Here is a 24,779-nt window from a genome sequence, read left to right on the forward strand (position 1 = left end):
GCAAGAAAACCGCTATTGGTGACCAAAAGCCGGTGCGAGCTCATTGACAACGAATTTCGGACAGCTCGCAACGCGGTATGCATCAAATGAACAGATGCATGCAGTTCATTTCAGAACACGCCATAATATTCGAGCGATTCTGAACAAAACGAGTTTTCTCATTCAAGTCATGCCAAATTCAACTTGCGATGAAAAAGAAAATGTGCGAAAAAAAAAAGTTTCACAACCCGGGATTTGAACCCACGCACCCCCACTGCCTGTCGACTCCCCGGAGCGACACGTTAGACGACACGGCCGCAAAACAGCGTGGAGTGATACATTTCTCTTTATTTTTTTCTGCGGACTACTTCCGTAGCCTTCACAGCGTTGCACATGATGTATGAAACGGAGTATAGCGCTCCCTGATACCGTTTTTCTTCGATAAGTTCCAGCTTTTGCTTTGTTTTCTTGATGTCTTCCATGCATATGCCCGGTTGTTTGCATTCTGGAGCTAATAATTTTTCTACCATAACTTTCAGCTGCCTTTCTTGTAATCGTTCTTCATGCCTTAGAACGGTGGACCGTTCTCTAGCCTTCATTTTAATGTCTTTTTTCGCTAGTTCCCACTGCAACCCGACTTCGTTTTTTCCCTCCCTTTCTATTTTATTAATCTTTTCTACCACGGCATCAGTGAAAGTTTTGTCACTTAGCAGGTTAGAGTTTAGTTTCCACAAGTCCCACGAAAAGCTGTGATTTCGCTCCTTCGTACCTACAGTGCACTCGACTACACAGTGATCAGAGTAGGACACAGGCAAAACATTGTACTTGTGACATTTCGGCAATAAATCAAGTGACATATAGATGCGGTCGAGGCGCACGTGACTGACACGATGAAAGCGCGTGTACTGCACATCCCGTGCGCCCTCTAAGCATTCGGCAACATCTTCCAAGGCGTATTCGTCTATCATTCGATTTAAAACCTCCCACCCTGAAGGCACAGGTGCTACTCGTATCGCGAGCGCTCAAAACACAGTTAAAGTCACCCATGAAAACTATTTGTTCGTCGGAAGGAAGATACTGTTGCAGGTTCTCAAAAAACGTTGCTCTGTCTTCCACTACGCTTGGCGCATAAATGCATAACACACGCCACTCAACGTTGCAGTACAAAAAATCGTATACCACGTAGCGGCCCGATTGACAAAAAAATACGCCTGTATTTCGAGTCCTGGCAACTTTTTCACGAACACAACACACCCAGCAGAGTTGCCAATCGCATGGCTCACAATTGCATACGTAATACCTCGACGTGAATCGATGCACTATGCCTCCAGTCTCCACCTCCCCTTCCACATTGGTTTCTTGAACAGTTCGAACAACTATATCTCTGTCAGTCAAACGGCGGAGCACTTGATTCTGCTTTCGCTTCCCGCTCATACCCCTTACGTTAAGCGTGGCGAAATTAAGTCAAGACTCCGGATACATATTGGTACGGAAAGAAGAGGCCTGAAGCATGGTGCTTACCTTTCACGCCTAGCACGAAGCTAGATGCCGTCTTTTGCCCCTGAATCATCGGGTGGACCAAGGTCGCTCTGCTGCGGTGCCGGCTTATCGGCCGGCCGTCTTTCCGTCGCGACATTTGGCCGCGGCTTGAAAAGTGGTCGTCGTACTGGAGGTGCTTTTGCAGGCGGCTTCTCTGCGTTAGTCGCGGCCGCCTTGTCTTCTTCATTGTCGGTATGTGCATGAGAGCGTTTTGCGGGGCCGGATACACTGGCTACGATAGTGGTGTCCTTTCGCGTCGCGGCCTCACAGTCCATTGGTTTCAGCGACTCGTAAAGTTGAGGGCTCTCACCCTCAGTTGACGCTCTTTCAGCTGTCTGAGGTGATACCGCTGCCGTAGTCTGTGTCTCCGCGCTGTCAGTTACCTTGCTCTCTTCCCCCGTAGACACCGATGAATGCTTCGTCGCTGCCAGCCCTTCGTCACCTCCGGCGCCCTTCGCAGCAGCTTCAGCCTCGTCAACGTCCATCAGCAGGTCTACCGACTCGTCCCTTACCGTCGACCCTGTCGCCGCTGCGTAGGACCGCACGCAGTCCGCCGCAACATGACCATACCGTTTACACTGTGTACATCGCGGTACCTTGCAATCCCTGCGGACGTGGCCCTTGCCTCCACAGCGCAGACATTGCATTGGTCTTCCGTGCAAGACAGCGAGAGGCAGCTCTCCCGCGACTCGGATTTGGTGCGGGAGGTCGTCCACTTTCATGCGAGCTTTCAGCTTCATGAGCACGGCTCTTGTAGTCTACCCTTTCTGCTGGAAACCCGCCAGCGCTCCCGAGTAACTTCGGTAACTGTTCCGAATGCCGCGAGGGCCGTCCTTATGTCTGCGTCTGCCACGCCATGCAACATCCAATGCAGTCGCAGCCTCACCTGTTGGTCTTCTGGGTTGATAATGATGCACCGACGGTCTTTCACCTGAACGTCCTTAAAAGCGAGAAGGCGCTTCGTTGCCTCCGCGCTGCTGAGAGTCAGCGCCCAGACGTGGTTCACCTGATACGCCCACAAAGCGACCACGTCGGGGAGCGTACCAGTCTCGACCAAAGCTTCACGAAAATCTTCGACCCGAAAGGGCCTCGCACGCACGTCACCATGCAAGAAAACCGTGTTGAACACAACACGCCCGGTGGGCAGCAGCGGCAAGATAATCTAGTAGTCGTTATCATCTTTTACATCTAGCCTGTTTCCACGGCGGGCAAGGGCCGCTGTCGCCGCTCCGCTCGAGGCCATGATTCTGCGACCGTATAAGTCGGTGGCCGGAAGTAGAATGGCCACGACTGCTGACCGCGGTGGCGCCAGCGAAGGGAGTGGCGGCCGGCTAGTGCTAAGTAAGTCGTTAAAAGAAAAAGATCAGCGCAGGTGACAGGACTCGAACGTGTGCGGGGAGAACCCAATGGATTTCTAGTCCATCGCCTTAACCACTCTGCCACGACTGCTTTTTTTTCTTTATTGCCTGGCTTTGACATTACACAAGAATGACCACAACAAAACTGGGGGCGCAATGAACACTTGGTATTCACATAGTCAGCCTGCCAAGTGCTGGCTTCGTCAAATTAAAATTCATTTAGGGCCATCAAAGGCTCCACCCTTGACCACCACTCGGAAGCCTCGCCAACAGCTTTGACCCTCTCAACAAACCGATGCACATTTTCACGAAAATAAATTCGTGCTGGCCTCGCGTCGGGATCAAAGTAATATCCTGCCATTCGCGAGCGCCAAATACTGTGGAGGCCCATTAACATTATTAAATCAAATGGTACTCCATCCTCGTTTTCAATGGACAGATACCGTATTCCCTGGGGGTGAAGTGGAAATTGTTTCTTTATCGTCCTTTGAAGCACGTCCCAAAAGTAAACCCCTTCCCAACAATGCAAAAAAACGTGATATATCGTTTCTGGTCGCTTGCAGATAAGGCAGTGATGACCCCACGGAAGAAATAAGCTCTTATCCTGTAAAAACATTTTGACTGATAACGTTCCTGTGTACAACTTAAAGAAAAAAGTTTTAACCCCGGGCTCAACGTGCATTCTCTTTACCTTCTTTAACACATTCCTTCCAGGGTATACACTGTACAAGGCCCTATACATGGGTTCCAGCAAGACAACTTCCCATAAATCATTATACAATTTTTCTTGTTCACTGTAGATAAATATTCGTTGGAAAACCTCGTTGCGAGAAATCGGACACTTCCGACAACTTCTTTGAAGTACCAAAAAATTCCGCCCGATAGGGTTTCGGTTGCAACAACAAAGTCAGGCAGCGCGCGCCCCAGCCTTACTTGGCACACGGTGCGCAAAAACGGATCACTGACATCACGCAGAAACATAAGTCTGTTAACAATCTGCCGCAAGAAAAGGTGTCCCAGACCCGCTCCACCATCCTTCGCTCTTCTAAATAAATTCGTCCGGCTGCACCTTTACCATTGTGCAGCCCAAACAAAAACAGCAAAATTCTGATGTAGCTTTTGTATGTTCATTCTTCCACAATGCAACACTTTTATCGCATACCATACCTTACTGATAAAGAAAAGGGTGCACACGGTGGCTCTAGCGAAAATTGATAAGCCTGTTCCTTTCCACCTTTCCGCCTTCTCACGCACATGCTGGGTCTGCATTCTCTAATATGTTTCGCTATCGCGATAGCTTTCTAGCGGTACTCCAAGGTACTTCGTTGGGGTCTTCGCCCAGGGTACGTTTGCAAAGTGGTCAATCGTCGTCTGCCATGCTCCGTGCCAGAGCCCCACTGACTTAGACCAGTTCACTCTGCTGCCAGAGGTTTTGCAGAATTCAGCGACACATTCAACACCCTCTGTTACACCTTCTCGATTAACGGAAAAAACCACTAAATCATCCACATGTGCCAGCAGCTTCACCTCCGCCGCTTGCATCCGAAAACCAGCTATTCTCTCGTTTTAGATCATGCTTAAACACAAAGTTTCGATGTAAATGGCGAGCAAAAGAGGGCTGAAGGGGCAGCCTTGACGTACCGAACGCTGCACACAAATGGGGGCCCCCAGACTCTGGTTAACAATCAATATCGACGTACAGTTCCGATACGCCAAGGCGACTCCCTCCCGGATAACATAACCAACATTCACATAATCAAGTATGCACAGCAAAATTTTATGCGCGACACAATCGAACGCCTTTTCGAGATCAACCTGCAAGATGGCAACGCGACTATTTGTAAAATCACAGCACTCGAGCACACATCTTGCCTTCTGTATGTTTGAAAGAATAGAACGGCCTTTTGTCCCACACGTTTGATGGGGGCCAACAATTTCCTGGATTACACACTGCAACCTTTGCGCCAACACCTTCATATAAATTTTATAATCAACATTTGTGAGAGCAATTGGCTTGTACCCTGTTACGTGTCGTAACTTGTCAGCTTCATCAGTTTTCGGAATTAGGACAGTGTGTGATTTACCATAAGACGGGGGCAATTCACGTACGCCGTAAGCTTCATGAAAGACCGTCTTCAACACTGGTGCGATTATGCTCTTAAATGATTTGTAAAACGCCGCGCTTAACCCGTTTGGTCCTGGTGATCTCCCAGAGTTTAAATTGTCTATTGCCATTTATTTGTTTATTTATTTATTTAGCAATACTGTAAGCCTTTGACAGGCCTATACAGGCAGTGGGTTACAAAGGTATTCACAATGTACAACACTTTGTAAAATATATTAACATTAGAACTTGTTATCTGAAACAGAACATCATTCCAACCAAAATCAAACGGTAGAAAAGAGCAGGAAAAAAAAAGAAAAAAAAAGCTTCCGCATTATGGCACTGAGTGAAACAAAGATTCTACCTTGTTGATAAAGCTAGACACAGAATCGTCGTCAACAACATCCCCTGGCAATGAATTCCAAATCTCTACGGACGACGGAAAAAAAGAAAACTTAAAAGTATTGCACCGTGTGACGTATGGCCGGATGTGCTTATCATGATTTTTTCGTTTAGTGTAACGGTGTGGTGGCTGCAGATACTGATCTTTGTTGATGCGCAGCGACCCATGGTACAGCATGAAAAGAAACTTCATGGCGGCAACACGACGCCTGCTCGCAAGTGTGGGAATGCCTGCTTGTGTTCTAAGAGCACTGACACCTCTGATTCGGTTATTGCGAGCTCTAAAACGTCTTTCTGCTCGTCGCCGAGTCGCGGCAGTGCCCCAAGAAACTTGTCCTTAAACGTATTCATGTCTGCATCCTGTAATGCGTAGAGCGCCTGATAGTATTAAAAAAACGCCCGATGTATACGTTCGTTTTCGTCCGATAAAATGCCACCCCATTCTATGCTATCAATGTGATTTCGCCGAGCATAGGCCTTTTCATTTCCCAACGCTCGTTTCGACGGCGTCTCCCCTGCTGCTACATCTTCCTCTCTGGCCCACACCAACGCTCCACGATAACGGTCCTCTTCTATTAGCTGAATTTTTTGTTTTATTTTCCTGATGTCATCGATACATTTACCAGGCGCTTTACTTTCCTTTTCTAGCAGTTTTGCAAGCATACATCTTAGATTGCAGAAGTACTTGTATTTGGGCGTGTTGGTTCATAACTTTTCAGGAGGACACAGGGGCGCAATAGAAGACACGGACATAGAAGTAGACAGGGACGAGCGCTTACTATCAACAGGCTTTATTCGACGTAGATCGTTAATATACCTTCGCTTTACCCAAGCGCCACTGTGCGAATCACAAGCACGTGGGTACCAGAGAACACCAAAAGAAATCCAAAGGCAGGCGATTACAGAAATCTAAGAAAACCATTTCAGATCGGCGAAGTATCACAGATGAATCACTGATGCAGTTATCTCCGTTTTTTCTAATGTAATAGTCTTCAACCAGTTCCCGTTCAATCTGATCGCGGCTTCTCAACAATACTTTACAGTCCGATAAGCGGGGAAAACAGGCGACCTTAGTCTCCTTAGTGCATTTTTGGCAATGGTCCGGGAGATGGGAGCCTGTCTTCTTTAAAGAGTTCTTGTGCTCCAGAAGGCGCTGGTTGAGGCAACGTCCAGTTTGCCCAACGTAAACTTCCCGCAAGTGAGCGGGGACTCATATACAACTCCTTTCTTGCAGGTTACGTGGGGCTTACGGTGTTTTACGCCACACTCTTGCTGTTTTTCTTTTCTTCTTATGCGTGCACACAGACCGCACAAGTTTCGCGGAGCAGAAAAAACTACTTCTACTCCGTACTTCTTGGCTACCTTCTTGATGTTGTGGGAAGTTTTGTGTACGTATGGTACCACCTCCGGACTTGAACACTTCGTTGAGTCTTTCGCATTTCTCCGCTTGCTGCCCTTCAATTTTTTGACCAAGGACTGCGTCACAGCAAGAATGAGGGAATCAGAGAAGCCTGACTTTTCCACCCTTGAGACCTGCGACGAGAAGCTAGCGAGCACAGCGTGGTGACAGGACTTCGTTAGTGCAGACGAAATACATTGTAAAGCTGGTTGGTTTATGGGGCTTAACGTCCGAAAGCGACTAAGGCTATGAGAGACGCCCCATTGTAAAGCGATATCTCTTTTGACCGTCTTAGAATGATTCGAGCCGCCGCGGTGGCTCAGTGGCTATGGTGCTCGGCTGCTGACCCGAAAGACGCGGGTTCGATCCCGGCCGCGGCGGTTGAATTTCTTTGGAGGAGAAATTCTAGAGTCCCGTGTACTGTGCGATGTCAGTGCACGTTAAAGAACCCCAGGTGGTCGAAATTTCCGGAGCCCTCCACTACGGCGTCTCTCATAGCCTTAGTCGCTTTGGGACGTTAAACCCTATAAACCAACCAACCAATGATTCGAATGAAATGGTAGCAAATCTTTCTTTGCACGCGGACAATACTGCCAGCAAACATGTGAAGGGTGAAATGTTAAGGTGATATCTAAAAACTGCAGTTGGTTTTCACTGCTTGGCTGTTCATGGGTAAAGGTGAGTCCCATGCCTTTCCTTCCAAACGTATCTAAAACATCAGCTACGGCTTCGTCAAAACTAAAATCACCTTCCTTTAACAGAACCAGGTAGTCATCTACATATGTGAAGACGTGAGCTATAGGGTCTGTGTCAAAAGTTTCACTAAAAGAGCGAAAAGGGCACATGGCAAAAGGAAGTCAGTCAGTTCCTACTCAAGCACCTCAGGACACTGCAAGATGAGGACCCTTATGCCACTAAGAACTCTGATGAAGTGATAGCCTTTGTTCAGTCTGCGAGGAATATTAAGTCCGGTTTCTCAATCGATGTTAAGGATCTTTTCTATTCTATTCCACACCAGCCCCTGTTCACCGCGGTGCGTGATTGTATAGATAGAAATGGCATCACCGCGTTTCAAAATGCCACTTGTTTGAACGTGGACATCTTCATGTCGTTACTAGAGCTTTACCTGAATGCCACTTTTATTGAATTTAATGATCGTACCTATCTTCAAAGACAAGGTATTGGCATAGGCGCTTGCGTAGCCCCGGTTCTATCTACTATTTTTTTATCGCAAGTTGACCGCTCTTTGAGCGAAACTTTTGACACAGACCGTATAGCTCCCGTCTTCAGATATTTAGATGACTACCTGGTTCTGTTAAAGGAAGGTGATTTTAGTTTTGACGAGGCCGTAGCTGATGTTTTAGATACGTTTGGAAGGAAAGGCATGGGACTCAAAGTAAAGATCAGGTTCTTCTTATTCCTTGCACCGGAGGTGTCCCGCCAGAGACGGTTGATTTAACTCGAAGACTGAAGCTCGGCCTTCGCACCAGGGGTGCCCCGTCAGAGACGGTCTTGTGATCAGTTGAGATGCAGGGATAAAAAAGGGAATAACTGACGATTTATATACAAATATTTACAGAATATACAAGTTAGATACAACGGCAAAAAGACAAACAGAACAACAAAGAAGTGGAACTGGCTAATATTAGGGGAGGCCCCTACTCGGCGTAGCCGAAGATGCGTAGCATCTCGCCTTAGCGCAGAACCCCGCTTCCGGCTCCGGGGTCCGGTTTTAAAGACCTAAAGGCCCGGCCCACATTTCGTAGCAACCAATCACGTTACACTCCTCACATGATTGGTTTACCGAGAGCATGGCCAGCCCTCCAGCTTCCGTAGGGCAAAACGCCCTTTCCATAGCACAATAAAAGTGAAAAACAAAGACAAATACACTTTCGCGCCAGCACGTGCGCGAAACGGTACCGCGGGGCGGGGGACACCCGTAGTTCCCGGCGCGTTCGCGAGCGGCCGCGTTCAAAGGAAGGAGACGCTTCGCTTTGAGCGCTCCCAACCGCGTTCCGATGGCCCGCGTACACTAACGATCCCTTACACTCACCTTTACCCATGAAAAGCCAAGCAGTGATAACCACCTGCAGTTCTTAGATATCACCTCAACATTTCACCGTTCACATGTTTGCTGGCAGTATTGTCCGCGTGCAAAGAAAGATTTGCTACCATTTCATTGCAATCATTCTAAGACGGTCAAAAGGGCTATCGCTTTACAATGGATTTCGTCTGCACTAACGAAGTCCTGTCACCACGCTGTGCTCGCTAGCTTCTCGTCACAGGTCTCAAGGCCGGAAAAGATTCCCTCATTCTTGCTGTGACGCAGTCCTTGGTAAAAAAATTGAAGGGCAGCAAGCGGAGCAATGCGAAAGGCCCAACGAAGTGTTCAAGGCCGGACGTGGTACCATACGTACACAAAACTTCCCACAACAAGAAGGTAGCCAAGAAGTACGGAGTAGAAGTAGTTTTTTCTGCTCCGCGAAAGTTGTACGGTCTGTGTGCACGCATAAGAAGAAAAGGAAAACGGCAATAGTGTGGCGTAAAACACCGTAAGCCCCACATAACCTGCAAAAAAGGAGTTGTACGAGGGGGTACCCAAAAGAAACCGGACTAAATTTTTTGGTCGGCAAAGCTTCTGTGGTACCGCGTTTTGCCACTAGGAGCGCACAGAACGAACATTCCAGAGTCAGTAAGCCGAGTTCCGTCGTTGAAGGAGGTCAGACTAGTTTAGGCAGAGTTTTAGAGTGACGACTGTTTTGTGTGAATGTCGTTTTTGCAATGGCTGATTTTCGTGGACAGCTTGCGCCGGTAAAATTCTCATTTTTGCTCGGAAAAAGTTGAATGGACACTCTTGAAATATTAAGAAAGACTTACAAGGACGATGCTATGGCGACAACTCAAATGTTCCTGAATCGAATCCTGAATCAAAGCAAAAATCATGCCAATGGAAAACTTCAAATTCACCTCGCCTCAAGAAAGCTCGTCAGGTGAAACCAAATCTCAAAACAATGCTGGTCTTTTTTTTTTTTTGACGTGAGAGGAGTCGTCCATTGAGAATTTGTTCCGCAGGGTCAGACAGTTAGCCAGACTTTCTACTTGGATGTTTTGAAAATATTGGACAACAGTGTGCAGTGGAAGCGGCCAGATTTGTGGCGGTCCGGTGACTGGTTTTTCAATCATGGCAATGCCCCTGCTCACACAGCCCTGTCTCTATGACAATTTTGGACCAAAAATGGCATGACTCCTATTCCTCAACCCTCATACTCTCTCGACCTTGCCCCGTGCTACTTCCTTTGTTTCCTAGAATGAAAAAATAGGTGAATGGAAAGCGTTTCGCTGATGTTGCTCAGGTGCAGAAAAAAACGACGGAGGCACTGCCAAGCATCAGAAAAGATGAATTTAAACAATGTTTTGAAAAATGGAATGAAAGATTCGACAAGCGTATCATTGCAAGTGTGGAATACTTTAAAGGAGATTGAAGGTCTGTGCTTAAAATGTGAACAAATAAGTTCAAACAAAAATAAGTCCAGTTTCTTTTGGGTACCCCCTCGTATATGAGTTCCCGCTCACTGTGGAAAGGTTTACGTTGGGCAAACTGGACGTTGCCTCAACCAGCGCCTTCTGGAGCACAAGAACTCTTTAAAGAAGACAGGCTCCCATCTCCCGGACCATTGCCAAGAATGCACTAAGAAGACTAAGGTCGCCTGTTTTCCCCGCTTATCGGACTGTAAAGTACTGTTGAGAAGCCGCGATCAGATGGAACGGGAAGCGTGCTCACCAAATGCATCCGGTACAGCCAGCGATGACAGCGCCGCCCACCGGCAGGTAGCAGCAACCATTAAGGCTGGTTATAAATATTCATTCAGAACAACGGCTTCAGCCCCCGTCTTATGGTAAATCCCATACAGTGCTAATCCCTAAATCCGATGACGCAGAAAAGTTAAAGCAGGTCACAGCATATCGTCCTATCGCCCTCACAAACGTGGATTATAAAGTGTTCATGAAGATTTTAGCCCGTAGACTACAGTCAGTAATTCAGGATATAGTCGGTCCCCACCAGACGTGTGGGATCAAGGGACGCTCTATTGTTTCCAATATTCATAAAGCGAGGTGTGTGCTGGAATGTTGTGATTACACAAATAGCTGTGTAGCCATCCTTCAGCTAGATCTTGAGAAGGCATTCGATTGTGTTTCGCACGATATCCTGTTCTGCATACTCGACCATGTGAATTTAGGGTCCATTATTTGTGAGGGAGTGGCCTTGGCGTACCGGAGCTGCACGACAAGATTAATTGTAAATAAGAGTTTGGGGGCCCCCATTAGCCTGCAGCGTTCGGTGCGCCAGGGTTGTCCCCTCAGCCCTCTGCTATTCTGCATTTACATTGAAGCGTTGTGTTTGAATATCATGGAAAGTGAAAAAATTCGAGGATTCCAGCTACAGGCAGCAGAAGTTAAGCTGATGGCTTATGCGGATGATGTCGCGGTGTTCACAGTGAACCGGGAAGGTATAACCGAGGCCGTGGCATGCGTAAAAGAATTCACCAAGATCACCGGTAGTAAAGTGAATTGGTCAAAGTCCCTGGGGCTTTGGCACGGAGAATGGCCAACGAAGCCCGGCAATTTTGCAAACGTGTCCTGGGTGACGACCCCAGTAAAGTACTTAGGCGTCCCACTGGACGGTTATCGCGATAGCGATTCGTACTGGAAAGCACAGACGCAAGCCACGCGTGAAAAGGTGGAAAGGTGGAACGGGCGACACCTTTCAATTTTCGCAAGGGCCACGGTGTGCAATCTGTTTTTTATGTCTAGGCTGTGGTACGTGATGCAAGTGTTGCATTGTGCAAGGATGAACGTACAGAGACTGCACCGGATCTTTGCCGTTTTTGTGTGGGCTGCGGACTGGGAACGCTGCAGCCGGACCAATTTGTTTAGGCGGGTGAAGGATGGCGGCCTGAGTCTGGGACACTTATTTCTGCGGCAGATTGTAAGCAGATTTTGTTTTGTGCGCGATGTAAGCGATCCGTTTTTGCGCACTGTGTGCCAATTAAGGCTCGGAAATGCACTGCCGGACTTTGTTGTCACAACCGAAAGTTTCTCGGGACGTATTTTTGGTTACTTTAGAGAGGTTGTCGCGAGTGTTCGATTCCTGTCTGTTCGATTTTCGTATGAATATTTATCTTCTGTTAGCAGGAAGAAGTTGTATAAAGATTTGTGCGATGTAGTTCTTCCACAACCTATGTACAGGGCCTTATACAGTGGAGGCCAGGGACGCGACGTACTTAAGCGTGTGAAGGCGATGCAGGTGCCGCCAAGTGCAAAAACTTTTTTCTTTAAATTACATACCGGAACACTACCAGTAAAGGAATTCTTGGAAAGGAAGCAGTTATTTCTACCTTGGGGATCACATTGTTTAATTTGCAAACAACCAGAAACAATAGACCACGTTTTTTTGCACTGTTGGGAGGGGGTATACTTTTGGGACATCTTGCAACGGACTTTAAAAAAGGAATTTCCGCTCGACGCTCATGGTATTCGGTACTTGCCTGTAGAGAGTGAGGATGGGACACCATTCGACCTCATTATGCTGATGGGCCTCCATTGTATTTGGCGCTCCAGAATGGCAGGATATCATTGCGATCCTGATGCACGGCCAGCACGGATCTATTTTCGGGAGTGCATGCATAAGTATATTGAAGTTCAGAAACTTGCTCCTGAAGCTCCCGAGTGGCTCGAAAGAGTCGAGCCTTTGGTGACGCTTAAGGAGTTTTAATATGATGTAGCCACGCACCCCCGGACGGACAGTGTTGTTAATTATTGCTCATTGCGCTCTGTAAGTGTATTTGTGTACTGTGGTTCTTGCCGAAGTCAGGGAATAAATTAAAAAAAAATTAAAAAAAAAGCGGCTATGGCGCAGTGGATTAGAGGGACGTGTTGCGTATGGAAGGTCGGCCGTTCGACTCCGCTCTCTATTCTGTAATTTTATTGTTTTTTTATTTCATTTTTTAATTTTTTTCCCTCTTAGGTCGTAAATCGTGATGCTTAGTGGCATATAACGCCGTTTAAGATTTTCAAAACATTTTCTGCATACTTTTACACAGATTATTCACGGCGCTGGAATATCAGTTTTGAATTTAAACTAAATATTACATGGTTAGTAACAATAGGTTGGTGTAGACTTTTAAGCATTATTCAGTGAATAATTATCCCTTTTAGGTAAGCCGTTGTGACAATCTTCAGTCACCGTGATCAATTCACCGTGGTTTCAAGCCTTGTGGCTGTACAGGCTGTAGTTGGCGAATACGCGAACGGGAACTGGTGGAAGCCTATTACATTAGAAAAAAAGGAGATAACTGCATCAGTGATTCGTCTGTGATTATTCGCCGATCTGAAATGGTTTTCTTAGATAGATTTCTGTAATCGCCTGCCTTTGGATTTCTTTTGGTGTTCTCTGGTACCCACGTGCTTGTGATTCGCACAGTGGCGCTTGGGTAAAGCGAAGGTATATCAACGGTCTACGTCGAATAAAGCCTGTTGATAGTAAGCGCTCGTCCCTGTCTACTTCTATGTCCGTGTCTTCTATTGCGCCCCTGTGTCCTCCTGAAAAATCTTAGATTGCATTCGTTTAGATTCTCTTCGTACGCAATGGCACTAGATAGTTCAACTGCTTTAATTTTAACCTGTTCTTTGCAAAGCTCCCACTGTTGCCATATTTTCAGTTCACTACAAGGCTCTATTTTGCTGATTTCTTCAATTACTGCACAGTTAAAGTTATCGTCCTTAATTAGCTTATTTATTTTCCACAGATCCGATCTAAAAGCACTGCCAAGTTTTTTCAATCCTATCCCACATTCTACTAAACAGTGGTCCGAATAAGCCATCGGCACTACATGTCGCTGTTGCAGTTTGGAATCACATCCAGCGATACATAAATGCGGTCAAGCCGAGCATGGCTTGTCCTCTGAAAGTGTGTGTACTTCACACCGCATGTGCCTTACAAACACTCTGCCACATCCTTGAGGTTCCATTTATCAATGATTTGCGACAGTATCTTCGTACTTGCGTCCTGAACACCCTTGCACTCGTCTTATCGCTGCCACTCAGGACGCAGTTGAAGTCGCGCATGATAATAAGCTGCTTCTCGGAACTGAGACGCAGTTCAACACTTTGAAGAAACGCGGCCCTTTCGTCCGTAACATTTGGTGCATACGCACAGAGAACTCGCCACTCAGTGTTGTTTAATGTAAAATCGATAGCGACACAACGACCTGAAGGGCACGAGAAATGAGCGTGCACGACAAGACCCGGCAACTTCTTTACAAAAAGGATGCTGCCAGCAGATGTACCTATCGCATAACTCACTACAGCGTAGAATCTAGACGTGCAACGTCGCGCCATGCTCCCGATCTCTTCCTCCCCTTATACTTTTGTCTCCTGCACGGCCAGTAGGTCAATATCGTGCTCCGTTAAAAGCCGGTACACTTGGCTTTGCTTTTACTTTCCTGCCAAGCCCCTAACATTGAGTGTGGCTACTTTCAGCGGGGTTACAGAAGCCATTGTCGCAAGGAGTGAAGAGGCCGAGAGCATGGCGCTTACCCCACACGTCTAGCACATGGCTAGACGCCGTCGTTGCCACCAGAGCCATCCGGTGCAGGCCCCTGGCCTTGCCGCGGGGCTGCCTTATCGCCGGCACGCTTGTCCGCCAAAACGTTGGGTTTCGGTCTGAAAGATGACCGTCGGGATTGAGCAGTTTTTGCTGGCGGCTCCTCACCACTGAGAGCTGCCGCCCTGTCTCCTCCGTTGTCGGTCAGGCCATGAGGGCGCTTGGCTGGGGCGGTGCCGCTCGCTGAACGGGCGCAGCTCTGGTCCTGCTGTTCCTCGCTGATCATTGGCTCGGCGCCCTTAGTTGCCAAGATGTTCTCCCCGTTTTCCGACGTGCTCGCCTGACTCGAAGGTAATTCTTCCTCTACGAGTCGCTTCCTTTGGTTGCCATGTCCACTAATGTCTCCGCTGGGAGGCCCTGATGCGTCGGTCGTCCCAGCAGCCTTGCCAACTTCCACGGCTCCTTTCACCGCCTCCTCCGCCTCGACGACGTCCATCAGAAGCTCTGCCGTTTCGTCTCTCGATACCGCACCGGTAGCCACCGCGTATGTGCGAACACACTCACTGTCACCGTGGCCATAACGCCTGCACTTGGAGCACCGGGGTACCTTGCATTAACGTCGAACGTGACCCGTGCCGCGGCACCGTAGCCACTGCATAGGCCGTTCAGGCACCACAACAAGGGCCAGCTCGCCGGCGACGCGTAACTGGTGTGGCAGGTGGTCAACCTTGATACCGGGTTTCAGCTTCAGGAGAAGGGTCCTGGTTGTAGACCCCTTCTCCTTCACGCCTGAAACACGCCAAAGCTCCCGGGTCACCTCCGTTACATTCCCAAAAGCCGCAAGAGCCGTCCGAATGTCGTCGTCGGCTACACCATGCAGCATCCATTGCAGCCGTAGTTTCACCTGTTGGTCGGCAGGATCGATGATAATACAGCGCCGTCCTTTGACATCCAGTTCCTTTACCGCTGCCAACTTCTTCGTTGCTTCCGTACTGTTGAGCGTAACCGCCCAAACATGGTTGACCTGATACGCCCCCAACGCCACAACGTAGGGGAGCGCACCAGCGTTGGCGAGCGCGTCGCGGAAATCCTCGACCCTGTAGGGCCTAACTCGCACGTCGCCGTGCAAAAACACGGTGTGAAGAACAACACGGCCGGTAGACGACGTAGGCAAAATCGTTTCGTATTCCTGTTCTTCCTTATCTTCAATCCTGTTTCCGCGGCCATCGACGGCCGCTATCGCCGCTCCGTGGTAGCTCATGATCCTGCGTCCGTACACGCCAGTGGCCGGAAGTATTATGACGGCCACGACTGCTCACCGCGGTGGCGCCAGCGAAGGGAGCGGCTGCCGGCTAGTGCTGAGTAAGTCCTTAAAAGAAAAAGATCAGCGCAGTCGACACGACTCGAACCTGTGCGGGGAAACCCGAATGAATATCTAGTCCATCGCCTTAACCACTCGGCCACGACTGCTCACCACGGTAGCGGCAGCGAAGGGAGCGGCTGCCGGCTAGTGCTGAGTAATTCGTTAAAAGAAAAAGATCAGCGCAGTCGACAGGACTCGAACCTCTGCCGGGAGACCCCAATTGGTTTCTAGTCCATCGCCTTAACCACTCGGCCACGACTGCTTTTTTTTTTCTTTATTTCCTGGCTTTGGAAAACAGCACTTTACAAAAAAAAAGGAACAGACAAATCACAAAAGCAATAGTACAGGACAATGAACACATTGAAAGACATACTCAGCCAGCGTCAGGCTGGCTTCGTCACATTAAAACTCCCGCAAAGACAACAAAGGCTCTACCCTTGAGAGCCAGTCGGGAGGTTCCGCAGCCGCTTTTTGTATAGCGACAAACCAGTCCATAGACTCTCGGAAATAAATTCGGGCAGGGCGCGCTTCCCTGTCACAGTGATAGCCTGCCATTCTGGAGCGCCATATACAGTGGAGACCCAGGAGCATAATTAAATCAAATGGAACCCCGTCGTCATTATCAATGCTTAAATATCGAATGCCATGCGAATCTAGGGGGAAATCTTTCTTCATAGTTCGTTGCAAAACATCCCAAAAATAAACCCCTTCCCAACAATGTAAAAAAACATGGTCTATTTTTTCCGGCTGCTTACAGATTAAACAATGCGAACCCCAAGGTAAAAATAAATCCTTTCCCTCGAAAAATTTCTTTACTGACAACGTTCCGGTGTGTAATTTAAAGAAAAAGGTCTTAGCGCCTGGTGGCACCTGCATTTTCTTTACTCTCTTTAAGACGCCTGAGCCTGGGCCTCCACTGTATAAGGCTCTATACAAAGGTTGTGGCAAAACAGTGTCACATAAATCGTGGTACAGCTTTTTCCGTTTTACACAACACAGATATTCATTAGAAAAACGCACTGAAAGAAATCTAACACTTGCGACGACCTCTCTGTAATAGCCGAATATACCACACGTAACTTCTTCGGTGGAGACAACAAACTCCGGCAGTAGGCGCCGCAGCCTAACTTGGCAGACAGTGCGCAAGAAAGGGTCGGAAACGTCGCGAAAAAACAAAAACCGGTTGACCACTTGCCGCAAAAAGAGGTGTCCAAGTCCCAAGCCACCGTCTTTCACCCGGCGGAATAAGTTTGTTCTGCTGCAGCGTTCCCATTCTGCAGCCCAAACAAAGACGGCGAAAATCCTGTGGAGCCTCTGTACGTTTACACGCGAACAATGCAAAACTTGCATAACAAACCAAAGTTTACTTATATAAAAAAGGTTACATACAGTAGCTCTGGCGAAAATCGATAAGTTGGCACCTTTCCACTTCTCCGCTTTCTCCCGTAGCGCTTTCGTCTGTTCTTGCCAATATTGCTCGCTTTGGCGGTAACCATCAAGCTCGACGCCTAAGTACTTGGTTGGGGTTTTCGCCCACGTCACATTTGCAAAGTGTTCAGGCTTCGATGGCCACCGTCCATGCCAGAACCCAAGGCACTTGGCCCAGTTCACCCCGCTTCCGGTAACCTGAGAGAACTCACGGACACATTTGACAGCCTCGGTTATGCTCTCATGGTCCACCGTACAAACTGCAACATCATCCGCGTACGCCAGCAGCTTCACCTCGGCTGCTTGTAACTTAAACCCATTAACGTTGTCATTGTTCAATATTTTAATACACAATGTCTCAATGTATATACAAAACAAAAGAGGGCTGAGAGGGCAGCCCTGTCGCACCGAACGCTGCACGCTAATGGGGGCCCCCAGACTCTTATTTACGATCAATCTCGTCGTGCAGTTTCGGTACGCCAGGGCTACGCCCTTGCGGATAACTGACCCTACATTCGCATGGTCCAAAACAGAAAACAAAATTTCGTGATCGACGCAGTCAAAAGCTTTCTCGAGGTCGACTTAGAGAATGGCCACCCGACCATTCGAGTCATCACAACACTCAAGAACACTTCGCACCTTGTGAATATTGGACATTATTGACCTCCCTTTTATCCCACACGTCTGATGTGGCCCAACTATATCCTTAATCACCGTCTGCAATCTCCGAGCCAAAACCTTCATAAAAATTTTATATTCAACGTTTGTAAGTGCTATGGGTCTGTAAGCTGTAACCAGTCGTAATTTATCTATTTGATCCGTTTTAGGAATAAGCACCCTGTGGGATGACCCATATGACGGAGGGAGTGCATTTACTGTGTAGGCAGCGTTAAAGATAACGTTCAGGATAGGGGCAATTTCGTGCTTGAAATCTGTAAAAACGCGCGCTGAGCCCATCTGGTCCCGGCGATTTACCGGGGTTTAAACTGGCGATTGCATGCTCCACTTCTGTTTCAGTGATAGCCACTTCTAATCTCTCTTTTACGTCATCACCAAGACGCGGCATCGCCGCCAGAAACTGATCTTTAAATGTGATAGTGTCTACCGTGTGGGATGCGAAGAGCGCTTGGTAATGCTCGTTGAAAGCTGCTTTTATGTGGTCGTTGTCTGCCGACAAGACACCGCCCCATTCTATTTTGTCGATGTGGTTCCTTTCAGCGTTTGCTTTTTCCAACCCCAGCGCTCGTTTTGATGGCGCCTCCCCTGCAGCTATGTCTTCTGCCCTTGCCCTCACTAACGCTCCCCGATACCGTTCTTGTTCGATCAATTCTAGTTTTTGCTTTGTTTTCCTTACATCTGCCGTCCATTTCCCCGGCGCTAGAGATTCCTGTTGAAGCAGCCTATGGAGCAGCTTCCTTAACTCTGTCTCTTTCTGTTTTTCTTGAAACCGTATACAGGCAGCCCTCTCTATTGCTTTAATTTTTATAGTTTCTTTACACAGCTTCCACTGTTGCCAGATGTGCATATTTTTACCGGGGCCTATTTTTGCAATTTCATCTTTTACTATACGGGTATACAGTTCATCCTGCAGGAGTTTATTATTGAATTTCCACATTTCCCATGAAAAAGAATTCCCTCTCTTTACCATCCCAAAACAACATTTAACTAAACAATGGTCTGAAAAAGATACTGGCACAACTTCGTAACCATTACATTCAGGTAAGACATCGACGGATGCATAAATGCGGTCCAGCCGTGCATGGCTTGAACCCTGGAAGTGTGTGAGCTTTACTGCACGCGTTCCCTCAAGACACTCTGCTACATCTTCCATGTTCCAGTTCTCAACCATTCGCGATAACACTTGTGTGCTTGCATCTCTAAACGGTCGAGGGCTTGTCTTATCTCGCGCACTAAGAACACAGTTAAAATCGCCTAGGACGATCAGCTGTCTGTCACAACGAAGGCGTTCTTCGATGCTGTAAAAAAACTGCGCCCTTTCTTCTGCTTCATTTGGCGCGTACACACAAATAATCCGCCACTCGATGTTATTCAATCGAAAGTCAAGGAAGACACACCGGCCCGACACACAAGAGAAATGAGCTTGCACTTCTAGCCCCGGCAACTTCTTTAGAAAGAGAACACAACCAGCCGATGTGCCTACAGCGTGGCTAACGACAGCAAAAAACCAGGACGTGAAACGTTGCACCATTCTCCCGGTCTCTTCTTCGCCGTCGACTTTCGTATCCTGCACAGCCAGTACATCTATGCCGTGCTCCGTTAAAAGCCGAAAAAGCTGGCCTTGCTTTCTTTTTCCTGCCAGACCTCTAACATTTAGGGAGGCGACTTTCAGCGGAGATGCAGGAGCCATTTTTACATAAGAAGAAGAGACCGAAAGCATGGTGCTTACCTCTCGCGTCCAGCACATGGCTAGACGCCACCGCCGCCTTCGCCGCCGGCGTCATCCTGAGCGTGCACCTGGCCCTGCTCGGAAGGCGCCTTGTCGCTGGCGCGCTTCTCGCTCGCAAGGTTAGGGCGCGGCCGAAAAGAGGCCCGCCTTGCTTGAGGCGTCTTTGCTGGTGGTTCCTCTACGCTGGGCACCGCCTCCTTGTCGCCGTCGTGGCTGGTGTCTCCATGCGGACGCTTCCCTGGCGTAGCCACAGTGGTCGTACGGCCACCGGTGTTCTGCCGGTGACCCTCGGTCGACTCCTTCGCTACAAAGTCCGTGGGCACTGGTGGGCTTTTTGCATCCACTGAAGTCGCCTCCTTTGACTGAGGCGAGTCTCCCGTTGGTGGCTGGAGTCTTGGTCCATTGGCAAGGGGGGCGTCGCCGCTTGAAGTCGCTGACGTGTCCAGCGACACGGGGAGGTTGCCAAACTCGTGGGTACCCCTCGCTGCGTCCTCAGCCTCAGCGACGTCCATCAGCTCCCCGCTGTCTCCTTTCCCTCCGAGCCCGGTCGCAGACGCGTAGGTACGGACGCAGTCCTCGTCCGCATGTCCGTAGCGCCTGCACTTGGAGCACCTGGGAACCTTGCAGTCGCGACGAACGTGACCCGCGCCGTGGCAACGCAGGCACTGCATCGGCCGCCCGGGCACCACCACGAGAGCCAACTCGCCGGCGACTCGAACCTGGTGGGGCAGGTCGTCCACCTTCATACCTGGCTTCAACTTGAGCAGCACTGTTCTCGTGGTGGATCCCTTCTCTTTCATTCCTTGAACGCGCCAACGCTCCCGCGTCACCTCGGTCACGTTTCCGAACGCCGCGAAAGCAGTTCGGATGTCGTCGTCAGCGACGCCGTGCAGCATCCAATGCAGGCGCAGCTTTACTTGCTGATCCTCGGGGTCGAAAATGATGCACCGGCGTCCCTTTACCTCAAGCTCCTTCAAGGCGGCTAATTTTTTCGCGGCTTCTGGGCTGCTGAAGGTTACCGCCCACACGTGGTTTACCTGGTACGCCCCCAACGCCACGACGTCGGGGAGCGCACCAGTGTTGGCGAGGGCGTCCCTGAAGTCTTCGACCCTGTACGGTCTCACACGCACATCTCCGTGCAAAAAACTGTGTTTAGAACAACACGTGCGGTCGGCAGGGTAGGCAAAAAGATCTCATACTCCTTGTCTTCGGCACTGAACCTGTTTCCGCGGCCATCGATGGCCGCTGTCGCCGCTCCGTGGGAGCTCATGATCCTGCGTCCGTACACGCCAGTGGCCGGAATTATTATGACGGCCACGACTGCTCACCGCGGTGGCGCCAGCGAAGGGAGGGGCTGCCGGCTAGTGATTAGTAAGTCGTTAAAAGAAATGGATCAGCGCAGTCGACAGGACTCGAACCTGTGCGGGGAGAACCCAATGGATTTCTAGTCCATCGCCTTAACCACTCGGCCACGACTGCTCACCGTGGTGGCGCCAGCGAAGGGAGGGGCTGCCGGCTAGTGATTAGTAAGTCGTTAAAAGAAATGGATCAGCGCAGTCGACAGGACTCGAACCTGTGCGGGGAGAACCCAATGGATTTCTAGTCCATCGCCTTAACCACTCGGCCACGACTGCTGACCGCGGTGGCGCCAGCGAAGGGAGTGGCTGCCGGCTAGTGCTGAGTAAGTCGTTAAAAGAAAAAGATCAGCGCAGTCGACAGGACTCGAACCTGTGCGGGGAGACCTCAATGGATTTCTAGTCCATCGCCTTAACCACTCGGCCACGACTGCTCGACACCGTTACGGCGGCAACGGGCGACTGCGTCTCGTACTGCTAATTTAAACGCTCTTCGGAAAGCCTTGCCCAAGGTCGATTTAGACAAGGCGGAGCGGCTTCTCTCTGCGGCGTCGTCAGCGGCGTGTTGCCGAGCCGTGGGCGATCAGGTCAAACAAGTTTTCTGCATCTCTGCTTCTAGTGCGGTGGGGAAAAATTGAAAACTACTACTGTCTTCCCGTTTAGCACAAAAAAAGCAGGTCAGAGGACCCATACAATAACGAAGTTAAAGCGTTCTTACAAGGTAGGCCACAGAAGGTCAACAGTAGCTACTGCTTCTATTGTTGGATTTTTTCTTTCTTGTTTTGCGTACCTACTTACTTTAGAACCTGAAGTCATGAGTTTGATGGAAGGCTGTCCGATCTGGATGGAGCACGATGAAAAATAATAAATGCCTTCTTTTCTTTTGGCCGGCGTAGTTAATTTTTCTCCTTACTTTGGATGAATTTTCCGCCAGGTTTTTTTCTTATGCACTGCTGAAAAAATTTGGGGTTGAAACTTTTATTGAAGCTTGTTTCAGCTTTGTTTGGTTTGGTTTGGTTTTGTGGGGTTTAACGTCCCAAAGCGACTAAGGCTATGAGAGACGCCGTAGTGAAGGGCTCCGGAAATTTCGACCACCTGGTGTTCTTTAACTTGCACTGACATCGCACAGCACACGGGCCTCTAGAATTTCTCCTCCAAAGAAATTCTAGCCGCCGCGGCCGGGATGTTTCAGCTTTGTATTAAGCCGAAAGAACAAAATGGCAACTAAAACCCGAATTCGGCTCTAGTGACTTTATCTGGCCAAATTAAATGATCTAACATGTGTCATATTCTTTCTACAACTTCGTTTCTAGATTCACCGGCTCGGCATCCCAAACGCCAGTTCCGAGACACTAAACGCAGAAATGGTGCTTCTTTTGAAACATGCTGCACGCGCATAAGATTCCGTCCTTGATTTTTCACAGAAGCCCTCTATTACAAACGAGGCGACTTGCAAGAATACTCTGTCTAGTTTGTTGCCTTCAAATGCGATTTCTGCCACTTCTGGATTTTTAGCCGTTCAGAATACGAAAGCAGACCGAGAGAAGCGAAACGTCGCTCGGTGATCTCTATTGTAGGGACTTGTATTCAGGCCTCCCTTGGTATCCTAACGTGAGGTCACATGCCTACCCATTGCGTAAATCAGAACGGCACTACTAGTTCTTTTGCAATTAGAGACAGCCCATCCCATTTCACCACGTGTTTTTGGGGCCAAATCAGCAAATTGTTATTTAAAAACCTCAAATTATTTTATACAGTGGCTTAGGAATCTTTAGCCATTATCGCATTTCGTAAATGCTTTAGAAAAACAAAATTCATTGAGTAAATTTTTAACCGAATAAGTTTGCGTGAATGATCACAGAGCTTAACGACCTGTTGTTTAGCAGATGAGCTCAGTAGCCACTCCGCTACTAGCTGGCAGTGGCGCGGGGCGGAGCGCCCGCGCTAGGCCAGCAGCCATTAAATCATCTCATAGCCATGGTTCACCACGTCTCATTCTTCGGCTGGCCGCCGCGTAACAATATTACGCCAATGAACATTAACTGAGTCAGCATGAAATTTCCCCAGGAGTACGCCGATGAGGACGACTGCGCTCATACTGATGTTTACATCGCTGCATACGAACAGCTAGTGCTGTTTTCAAGACATAAAACGCATTCTGCACTTTAGTTCTATTAAACAATCTGTTTTAATTTTTACCGCTTGCACCCGTGCTTGTTTACGCAGTGCGACAATGTGTGGGAAGCGATGATGTGATCGCACGCCTGAGAAGCACTTGACAGCCGGGTTGCTGGCATCGCGCAGGACCCGTGCTTCTCGCTTCTTGTCCCGGCTTTCTCTGACGTGACCAGAACTTTATTTTAAACTACTCTATCGAGAAGTATGTCTGGCGGCCATTCGCTTTAACTGAAACGGCCTAACTTGTTAACCGCAAGCTAGCGATGGTGACGACTGCTGCTGGCCGTAAAGCACGGCTCGGCAGTCTGGGTCACACCGGCGTACGCGTGCCCTGCGATGTAAGCAATAGTTGATTCCAGGTCACTGTTGCCAAAACTACACGCGGTGACCAATTGCATTCATTAAAGCTTGTCATTCGCTCTTACAACCGCCGCAATCACAGATCCAAGCCTGTGGTCTCGCTGGGCCTAGTCGTCGCGGAAGGGAAGAGAGCCGTCGTCGACTGAGACTGATTTGGCAAGTTATTATCTCTGGTGAGTGTTCAGGTGTGCACGTGTGAAATATAGCCCTTCGTTTTGCTCATTTAGAAGCGCGAGCATATTCACACTGCCACCTCATCACCGTGCTTTCTCTCAGCCGCTGACAAGGCTGACCGTCCGCCGATCGGATTCGTCGGTGTCGTTGGCCTAAAAAACATGTCCCTCTAGAATCATATTATAGTAAACTGGATATTTCACTATAATCACATGCTGTTGTTGAGCGTGATATATACCGTCGTTGTCGGACTAGTGTGACCACCGTCGTCGTCGTCGCTGTACACTGAAAACGAGCTTAGGCTTTCGAATGCGTTTGGAAAGTGTCGTGTACCACCGCGGGAGTCCGTCGAGTCCGAATGTCATTCCAATTCTCGAATGTCATTCCACTCAGATGTCATTCGAACATTTCCGTGTGAGAACGTGGTAGCATTATACCGGCAAAGGTGCCCTGGGTACTTCTGGGCCCGAATATGCTAGCGAAAAGGACGCCGAATGACAAGGCCGACCGGCTCCCGTAGACGCCCAGGCATCGGTTGGTTGACAGTTCTACTCCTGATCCATGCCTGACGCAAATGTCAACTAGCAATTCGGTTCTCGATTAGCCCCAGATTCGAACGCGACCAGTAGGGTATTTCTGCGATAATTTGGCAGCCCACAGTCTTTGCGCAAAAAACGCCTCACCGGGCAAGATAGTGCGTCGCTCTCGGTGGTTATATATACGGCAAGCCAAGTATAGTCATTTTTCTTTTTCTCTTTCCTCTCATCTTTTAACTCTCCACTATCTGCACATTGCAGCGGTGGTGTCTCGGCTGGAGCCAGTAGGCAGGCCCATGCACTTTCCTTTTCATCCTTCTCTCAGTCGCAACAACAACAGCGACGAATCGCGGCCTCGGCCGCTTATCTGTTTTTTCAGCCAGCGTCCGCTTCGGCGGACGCGGTTGTTGCTGCGACAAGCGTCTTTTATTTCCTTTTTCTCTTTCCTCTCATCTTTTAACTCTCCTCTCTCTGCACATGGCAGCGGTGGTGGCTGGACTGGAGCCAGTTGGCAGGCCCGTGCAAATTTCCTTTTCATCCCTCTCTCAGTCGCAAGAACAACAACGCTTGTCATAGGATTTCTTGTTTGCGGCG

The 24,779-nt window shown here is 48.9% G+C and overlaps 5 non-coding genes across 5 annotated transcripts; all 5 read right to left on the reverse strand.

Annotated features, from left to right (window-relative positions):
- Positions 1–15,772: 15,772 nt before the first annotated feature.
- Positions 15,773–15,854, reverse strand: TRNAS-AGA (transfer RNA serine (anticodon AGA)). Its single transcript has one exon. It is a non-coding gene; the product is annotated as a tRNA-Ser (tRNA).
- A 73-nt stretch (positions 15,855–15,927) lies between these two features.
- TRNAS-AGA (transfer RNA serine (anticodon AGA)) lies at positions 15,928–16,009 on the reverse strand. Its single transcript has one exon. It is a non-coding gene; the product is annotated as a tRNA-Ser (tRNA).
- Positions 16,010–20,979: 4,970 nt separating this feature from the next.
- Positions 20,980–21,061, reverse strand: TRNAS-AGA (transfer RNA serine (anticodon AGA)). Its single transcript has one exon. It is a non-coding gene; the product is annotated as a tRNA-Ser (tRNA).
- A 73-nt stretch (positions 21,062–21,134) lies between these two features.
- Positions 21,135–21,216, reverse strand: TRNAS-AGA (transfer RNA serine (anticodon AGA)). The gene has a single exon. It is a non-coding gene; the product is annotated as a tRNA-Ser (tRNA).
- A 73-nt stretch (positions 21,217–21,289) lies between these two features.
- Positions 21,290–21,371, reverse strand: TRNAS-AGA (transfer RNA serine (anticodon AGA)). Its single transcript has one exon. It is a non-coding gene; the product is annotated as a tRNA-Ser (tRNA).
- Between the last annotated feature and the right edge of the window lie 3,408 nt (positions 21,372–24,779).

This window comes from Amblyomma mixtum, chromosome 2 (assembly GCF_055824585.1).
Source record: "Amblyomma mixtum isolate Tamu chromosome 2, ASM5582458v1, whole genome shotgun sequence".
Taxonomy (NCBI): domain Eukaryota; kingdom Metazoa; phylum Arthropoda; class Arachnida; order Ixodida; family Ixodidae; genus Amblyomma; species Amblyomma mixtum.